Source organism: Oncorhynchus gorbuscha, unplaced genomic scaffold (genome assembly GCF_021184085.1).
Source record: "Oncorhynchus gorbuscha isolate QuinsamMale2020 ecotype Even-year unplaced genomic scaffold, OgorEven_v1.0 Un_scaffold_541, whole genome shotgun sequence".
Taxonomy (NCBI): domain Eukaryota; kingdom Metazoa; phylum Chordata; class Actinopteri; order Salmoniformes; family Salmonidae; genus Oncorhynchus; species Oncorhynchus gorbuscha.
The window spans coordinates 245-8924 of NW_025745368.1; the positions used below are offsets into that span (position 1 = coordinate 245).

The 8680-nt window shown below is 46.5% G+C and overlaps 1 long non-coding RNA gene across 1 annotated transcript; it reads right to left on the minus strand.

Moving 5' to 3' along the window:
* Positions 1-1207: 1207 nt before the first annotated feature.
* LOC124018534 lies at positions 1208-7811 on the minus strand. Its single transcript, XR_006835635.1, has 3 exons — positions 7771-7811; positions 6414-6527; positions 1208-1478 (listed from the first exon to the last, which is right to left on the minus strand). It is a non-coding gene; the product is annotated as an uncharacterized LOC124018534 (long non-coding RNA).
* Between the last annotated feature and the right edge of the window lie 869 nt (positions 7812-8680).

Below are 8680 nucleotides of genomic sequence, written 5' to 3' on the forward strand. Positions count from 1 at the left end.
GTGTGTTGAATAACGTGTAGACGTTCTGTAGATGTGTGTTGAATAGATAGATGTGTAGACGTTCTGTAGATGTGTGTTGAATAGAAAGGCCCATGGAGTTGGTGAAATACTCCTTTGAATTAATTGCCATTTCTCAGCTGGGATGGGCGTTGAATAGTCAGACGTGGAAATGTGGAATAGATCTCAACTCTATAAAAGGAGGAAATTGCCATCGCCTGATCTTGAATTCCCTAAATCCATCTGATCCAGAAGTTCTGTGTGTTGAATAGACAGACTACCAGTAAATATACCACTTTATGGTTAAAGGAATTCCTGCCTCAGTCTCATACATTCCTCTGTCACCTGAATGACCACCTGTTCACCTTCACTGTCAGATCCTGTGTCCAAAATAGACAGATTCCACTAATCTTAGATGTGTGTTAAATAGATAGACGTGTAGATGTGTGTTGTTCTGTAGATGTGTGTTGAATAGATAGACGTGTAGATGTGTGTTGAATAGATAGACATGATAGATGTGTTAAATGTACTGTAGATGTGTGTTGAAAGATAGATGTGTAGACGTACTGTAGATGTGTGTTGAATAGATAGACATGATAGATGTGTAGATGTACTGTAGATGTGTGTTGAATAGATAGATGTGTAGACGTTCTGTAGATGTGTGTTGAATAGATAGACGTCCTGTAGATGTGTGTTGAATAGATAGATAGATGTGTAGATGTACTGTAGATGTGTGTTGAATAGATAGACGTGTAGACGTACTGTAGATGTGTGTTGAATAGATAGATAGATGTGTAGAATAGTACTGTAGATGTGTGTTGAATAGATAGACGTGTAGATGTGTGTTGAATAGTTCTGTAGATGTGTGTTAAATAGATAGACGTGTAGATGTGTGTTAAATAGATAGACGTGTAGATGTGTGTTGAATAGATAGACGTGTAGAAGTACTGTAGATGTGTGTTGAATAGATAGACGTGTAGACGTTCTGTAGATGTGTGTTGAATAGATAGACGTGTAGACGTACTGTAGATGTGTGTTGAATAGATAGATGTGTAGATGTACTGTAGATGTGTGTTGAATAGATAGACGTGTAGACGTTCTGTAGATGTGTGTTGAATAGATAGACGTGTAGACGTACTGTAGATGTGTGTTGAATAGATAGACGTGTAGACGTACTGTAGATGTGTGTTGAATAGATAGACATACTGTAGGTGTGTGAAAATGCCACACTATTCCCGATATAGTGCACTACTTTTGACCAGAGCCTATAGGATCCATTGGGCCTGGTCTGAAGCAGTGCAGTTTTTAAAGAGCTTAGGAGAGACAATTGGGACACGCATAGATATATGTTGAATAGACGGGTGTGTTTCTTTACCTTGAAGCAGGATGAGTGGCTGTAGATCTGTAGATCCTCCAGGATCATGTTGGCTCCAGCCACCATCGGTTTACAGCAGTACGAACACAGGCCCTTGGTCACACTCCTGTACAGCAGAGGGCAGTAGTGAGTTGGAGATAGAGAGAACACATAGTGACGGCTTTTCTGAGTGCAGAGTCAGTATCTGTGATGTTCAAGGACGATAAGACAAACACGGGCCTGATACCGTGTTCATTTACACGTTATAATCTGTTTTAACATTTATTTTGACTGTTCAGACAGAAAATGTATTTGCTACATGAACACAAAACACATGGCTGACCTGTTAGGTATGGACTAGAGGAGAGTCTGGGTTGGAGTCAGGACTGACCTGTTAGGTATGGACTAGAGGAGAGTCTGGGTTGGAGTCAGGACTGACCTGTTAGGTATGGACTAGAGGAGAGTCTGGGTTGGAGTCAGGACTGACCTGTTGGGTATGGACTAGAGGAGAGTCTGGGTTGGAGTCAGGACTGACCTGTTGGGTATGGACTAGAGGAGAGTCTGGGTTGGAGTCAGGACTGACCTGTTGGGTATGGACTAGAGGAGAGTCTGGTTTGGAGTCAGGACTGACCTGTTGGGTATGGACTAGAGGAGAGTCTGGGTTGGAGTCAGGACTGACCTGTTGGGTATGGACTAGAGGAGAGTCTGGGTTGGAGTCAGGACTGACCTGTTGGGTATGGACTAGAGAGGAGAGTCTGGGTTGGAGTCAGGACTGACCTGTTAGGTATGGACTAGAGGAGAGTCTGGGTTGGAGTCAGGACTGACCTGTTAGGTATGGACTAGAGGAGAGTCTGGGTTGGAGTCAGGACTGACCTGTTAGGTATGGACTAGAGGAGAGTCTGGGTTGGAGTCAGGACTGACCTGTTAGGTATGGACTAGAGGAGAGTCTGGGTTGGAGTCAGGACTGACCTGTTAGGTATGGACTAGAGAGGAGAGTCTGGGTTGGAGTCAGGACTGACCTGTTAGGTATGGACTAGAGGAGAGTCTGGGTTGGAGTCAGGACTGACCTGTTAGGTATGGACTAGAGGAGAGTCTGGTTTGGAGTCAGGACTGACCTGTTAGGTATGGACTAGAGGAGAGTCTGGGTTGGAGTCAGGACTGACCTGTTAGGTATGGACTAGAGGAGAGTCTGGGTTGGAGTCAGGACTGACCTGTTAGGTATGGACTAGAGGAGAGTCTGGGTTGGAGTCAGGACTGACCTGTTGGGTATGGACTAGAGGAGAGTCTGGGTTGGAGTCAGGACTGACCTGTTAGGTATGGACTAGAGGAGAGTCTGGGTTGGAGTCAGGACTGACCTGTTGGGTATGGACTAGAGAGGAGAGTCTGGGTTGGAGTCAGGACTGACCTGTTAGGTATGGACTAGAGAGGAGAGTCTGGGTTGGAGTCAGGACTGACCTGTTAGGTATGGACTAGAGAGGAGAGTCTGGGTTGGAGTCAGGACTGACCTGTTGGGTATGGACTAGAGGAGAGTCTGGGTTGGAGTCAGGACTGACCTGTTAGGTATGGACTAGAGAGGAGAGTCTGGGTTGGAGTCAGGACTGACCTGTTAGGTATGGACTAGAGAGGAGAGTCTGGGTTGGAGTCAGGACTGACCTGTTAGGTATGGACTAGAGAGGAGAGTCTGGGTTGGAGTCAGGACTGACCTGTTAGGTATGGACTAGAGAGGAGAGTCTGGGTTGGAGTCAGGACTGACCTGTTAGGTATGGACTAGAGAGGAGAGTCTGGGTTGGAGTCAGGACTGACCTGTTAGGTATGGACTAGAGGAGAGTCTGGGTTGGAGTCAGGACTGACCTGTTAGGTATGGACTAGAGAGGAGAGTCTGGGTTGGAGTCAGGACTGACCTGTTAGGTATGGACTAGAGGAGAGTCTGGGTTGGAGTCAGGACTGACCTGTTAGGTATGGACTAGAGAGGAGAGTCTGGGTTGGAGTCAGGACTGACCTGTTAGGTATGGACTAGAGAGGAGAGTCTGGGTTGGAGTCAGGACTGACCTGTTAGGTATGGACTAGAGAGGAGAGTCTGGGTTGGAGTCAGGACTGACCTGTTAGGTATGGACTAGAGAGGAGAGTCTGGGTTGGAGTCAGGACTGACCTGTTAGGTATGGACTAGAGAGGAGAGTCTGGGTTGGAGTCAGGACTGACCTGTTAGGTATGGACTAGAGAGGAGAGTCTGGTTTGGAGTCAGGACTGACCTGTTAGGTATGGACTAGAGAGGAGAGTCTGGGTTGGAGTCAGGACTGACCTGTTAGGTATGGACTAGAGAGGAGAGTCTGGGTTGGAGTCAGGACTGACCTGTTAGGTATGGAGAGGAGAGTCTGGGTTGGAGTCAGGACTGACCTGTTAGGTATGGACTAGAGAGGAGAGTCTGGGTTGGAGTCAGGACTGACCTGTTAGGTATGGACTAGAGGAGAGTCTGGGTTGGAGTCAGGACTGACCTGTTAGGTATGGACTAGAGAGGAGAGTCTGGTTTGAGTCAGGACTGACCTGTTAGGTCTGGACTAGAGGAGTCTGGGTTGGAGTCAGGACTGACCTGTTAGGTATGGACTAGAGAGGAGAGTCTGGGTTGGAGTCAGGACTGACCTGTTAGGTATGGAGAGGAGAGTCTGGGTTGGAGTCAGGACTGACCTGTTAGGTATGGACTAGAGAGGAGAGTCTGGTTTGGAGTCAGGACTGACCTGTTGGGTATGGACTAGAGAGGAGAGTCTGGTTTGGAGTCAGGACTGACCTGTTAGGTATGGACTAGAGAGGAGAGTCTGGGTTGGAGTCAGGACTGACCTGTTAGGTCTGGAGAGGAGAGGAGAGTCTGGTTTGGAGTCAGGACTGACCTGTTAGGTATGGACTAGAGAGGAGAGTCTGGGTTGGAGTCAGGACTGACCTGTTAGGTATGGACTAGAGGAGAGTCTGGGTTGGAGTCAGGACTGACCTGTTAGGTATGGACTAGAGAGGAGAGTCTGGTTTGGAGTCAGGACTGACCTGTTAGGTATGGACTAGAGGAGAGTCTGGTTTGGAGTCAGGACTGACCTGTTAGGTATGGAGAGGAGAGTCTGGGTTGGAGTCAGGACTGACCTGTTAGGTATGGACTAGAGGAGAGTCTGGGTTGGAGTCAGGACTGACCTGTTAGGTATGGACTAGAGAGGAGAGTCTGGTTTGGAGTCAGGACTGACCTGTTAGGTATGGAGAGGAGAGTCTGGGTTGGAGTCAGGACTGACCTGTTAGGTATGGGAGAGGAGAGTCTGGGTTGGAGTCAGGACTGACCTGTTAGGTATGGGAGAGGAGAGTCTGGGTTGGAGTCAGGACTGACCTGTTAGGTATGGACTAGAGAGGAGAGTCTGGGTTGGAGTCAGGACTGACCTGTTAGGTATGGAGAGAGAGAGTCTGGGTTGGAGTCAGGACTGACCTGTTAGGTGGACTAGAGAGGAGAGTCTGGGTTGGAGTCAGGACTGACCTGTTAGGTATGGACTAGAGAGTAGAGTCTGGTTTGGAGTCAGGACTGACCTGTTAGGTATGGACTAGAGAGGAGAGTCTGGGTTGGAGTCAGGACTGACCTGTTAGGTATGGACTAGAGAGAGAGTCTGGTTTGGAGTCAGGACTGACCTGTTAGGTATGGACTAGAGAGGAGAGTCTGGGTTGGAGTCAGGACTGACCTGTTAGGTCTGGACTAGAGGAGAGTCTGGGTTGGAGTCAGGACTGACCTGTTAGGTATGGAGTCTGGGTTAGAGTCAGGACTGACCTGTTAGGTCTGGAGAGGAGAGTCTGGGTTGGAGTCAGGACTGACCTGTTAGGTATGGACTAGAGAGGAGAGTCTGGGTTGGAGTCAGGACTGACCTGTTAGGTATGGACTAGAGAGGATAGTCTGGGTTGGAGTCAGGACTGACCTGTTAGGTATGGAGAGGAGAGTCTGGGTTGGAGTCAGGACTGACCTGTTAGGTATGGACTAGAGAGGAGAGTCTGGGTTGGAGTCAGGACTGACCTGTTAGGTATGGAGAGGAGAGTCTGGGTTGGAGTCAGGACTGACCTGTTAGGTCTGGAGAGAGAGTCTGGGTTGGAGTCAGGACTCTGTTAGGTATGGACTGAGAGTCAGGACTGACCTGTTAGGTCTGGAGAGGAGAGTCTGGGTTGGAGTCAGGACTGACCTGTTAACAACGTGGAAATAGTCAGACAGGGTCTGAATACTTTCTGAATGCTCTGTAAAGATTTCCCCCACAGCTTGAATGTAACTCGATACACATTTTGCAGTCTAAAACATGCCCCCTGCTATGTGGTTCAAATGTGTTACAGGTGACATCTGATCTGAAACAACCTTGTGTCAGGTGTAACATTAACAAAACAGATGGCACTGAAGGAGAAAGGCAACGTCTTATGAGTCTTTGCCAGTTTGTGACTTTTTTTCATGGTCATGACTTTTCTTGTGAGTTCATACCATTATCACATATGACCAGAGTAGCTCAGTCTGGTAGAGCATGGCGCTTGTAACGCCAGGGTAGTGGGGATCCCCTGGACCACCCATACGTAGAATGTATGTCATGACTGTTAAGTCGCTTTGATAAAAGCAATGTTCTGCTAAATGGCATATATTATTATTATTATATTATGTATGGAGAGGAGAGTCTGGGTTGGAGTCAGGACTGACCTGTTAGGTATGGACTAGAGAGGAGAGTCTGGGTTGGAGTCAGGGTGGAGTTGACTGACCTGTTAGGTATGGAGAGGAGAGTCTGGGTTGAGTCAGGACTGACCTGTTAGGTATGGAGGAGAGTCTGGGTTGGAGTCAGGACTGACCTGTTAGGTATGGACTAGAGGAGAGTCTGGGTTGGAGTCAGGACTGACCTGTTCGGTATGGAGAGGAGAGTCTGGGTTGGAGTCAGGACTGACCTGTTATGTATGGACTAGAGGAGAGTCTGGTTTGGAGACAGGACTGACCTGTTAGGTATGGACTAGAGGAGAGTCTGGTTTGGAGTCAGGACTGACCTGTTCGGTATGGAGAGTCTGGGTTGGAGTCAGGACTGACCTGTTAGGTATGGAGAGGAGAGTCCGGGTTGGAGTCAGGACTGACCTGTTCGGTATGGAGAGTAGAGTCTGAGTTGGAGTCAGAGAGGGCGGGTCAGGGAGTCTGGTCTCTAAACTGAGAGAGGAGAGAATGAAGAAGAGTCGTTATGGTGTCGCTGACCCTGCTCAGTCCTGATTCATTTAGGATTTTAGACATCTCTGACAGTTGACCAAATCTCCGGACACATTTTATCGGAATCACAGTTTGGAGATAAAAGTTATTTAAAGTCATAAAGGGCAAGAAGATACATTAAACACTTTTTTAGTTAATCTTCATTATTATTTTAGAATTCATCAAATATTCATTATTATTTTAGAATTCATTATATATTCATTAGTATTTTAGAATTCATTATATATTCATTATTATTTTAGATTTCATTATATATTCATTATTATTTTAGAATTCATTATATATTCAGTTTGAAATCCGGAGAACAACATTTCCTGGCATAGAGCCAACATGGAAATGAATCGTTTTGGAAATATTTAGAGAATTCCAAAAACAAATCTTCCCCCTTGTGACAGCCTGGTCTCATAGACTAGACGTAACATAGTAAAAATAATTCCAGGGCTCTAATCCGTATGATATGTTACCTTGGGTATGGTTACGGCAGGGTAGCCTAGTGGTTAGAGCGTTGGACTAGTAACCGGAAGTTCAAATCCCTGAGCTGACAAGGTACAAATCTGTCGTTCTGCCCCTGAACAGGCAGTTAACCCACTGTTCCTAGGCCATCATTGAAAATAAGAATTTGTTCTTAACTGACTTGCCTAGTTAAATAAAAAATAAAAAAAACATAAGACAGAAGGTTATTAAGGCAAAACCCCAAATGTTGCGTGTTCGAATCTCATCATGGACAACTTTAGCATTTTAGCCAATTAGCAACATTGCAACTACCTTTTAATTTAACTCTAATCTTAACTCTAACCCCTAGCCTAGCTAATGTTATCCACCTAGCTAACATTAGCTTTAGCCACCTAGCCAATGTTAGCCACCTAGCCAACGTTAGCCACCTAGCCAATGTTAGCCACCTAGCCAACGTTAGCCACAACAAATTGAAATTCGTAACATATCATACATTTAGAAAATTCCAGCTGTGCTGGGTGGAGATGAGAGTACATGGCCATTAAGTCCAGATCGTTCTTCAAGATGTTCAAACGTTCATAGATGACCAGCAGGGTCAAATAATAATCACAGTGCAGAGTTAAAAAGTAAGAACATAACAAAGGAAACAGTAACACAATAAAATAACTGTTCATTGTTGTCATGACTTTGAATGCATACTGCCAATCATCAATGTTCATTATGTCAGAAGTACCTGATCTCACTGATTACAACTTGGGACATTGGAGGTGGTGGAGTTGTTGGAGGAGGTGGTGGAGTTGTTGGAGGTGGTGGTGGAGTTGTTGGAGGTGGTGGTAGTGGTAGAGTTGTTGGAGAAGGTGGTGGTGGTAGAGTTGTTGGAGAAGGTGGTGGTGGTAGAGTTGTTGGAGAAGGTGGTGGTGGTAGAGTTGTTGGAGAAGGTGGTGGTGGTAGAGTTGTTGGAGAAGGTGGTGGAGTTGTTGGAGGTGGTGGTGGTGGTAGAGTTGTTGGAGGTGGTGGTGGTGGTGGTAGAGTTGTTGGAGAAGGTGGTGGTGGTAGAGTTGTTGGAGAAGGTGGTGGTGGTAGAGTTGTTGGAGGAGGTGGTGGTGGTGGTAGAGTTGTTGTTGGAGGAGGAAGTGGTGGTGGTAGAGTTGTTGGAGGTGGTGGAATTGTTGGGACTGCCGGGGGCTCTTCATCAGTGATGTGGGTAATGGCGTAGGGGAGTACCTCTGGAGGGCTTAGTGGGGAGTAGAATAGTTTTTTGGGGGAGGAAAAGACCTTTGCAGTAAAGAGGGACATGGATGGGCTCTTCAGCGATGAGATGGATGGGCTCTTCAGCCATGAGATTCTACAAAACCACACGGAAATAAAACAAGAGTTTTGGTCAGTTACTGTAATACAGCTTTAAATAAAAGCTCACAAACACAATCAAACTTTAAACTCATGTAAAGTCACTTGTTCTATGTGTCTGACTTACGTGGGGGAGTTTAGGGACTTTGGGGAGTTTAGGGACTTTGGAGAGGTGCTCCCAGGACTCATGGCTGTCTTGGGATCGTTCATGCTCTTTGAGGTGGTGCTGGGAGGAGAGCGAAGACCGTCACGGTTGAGTACACTATTAGGAGGGTCTGACACTTTTTTTTCTGAGT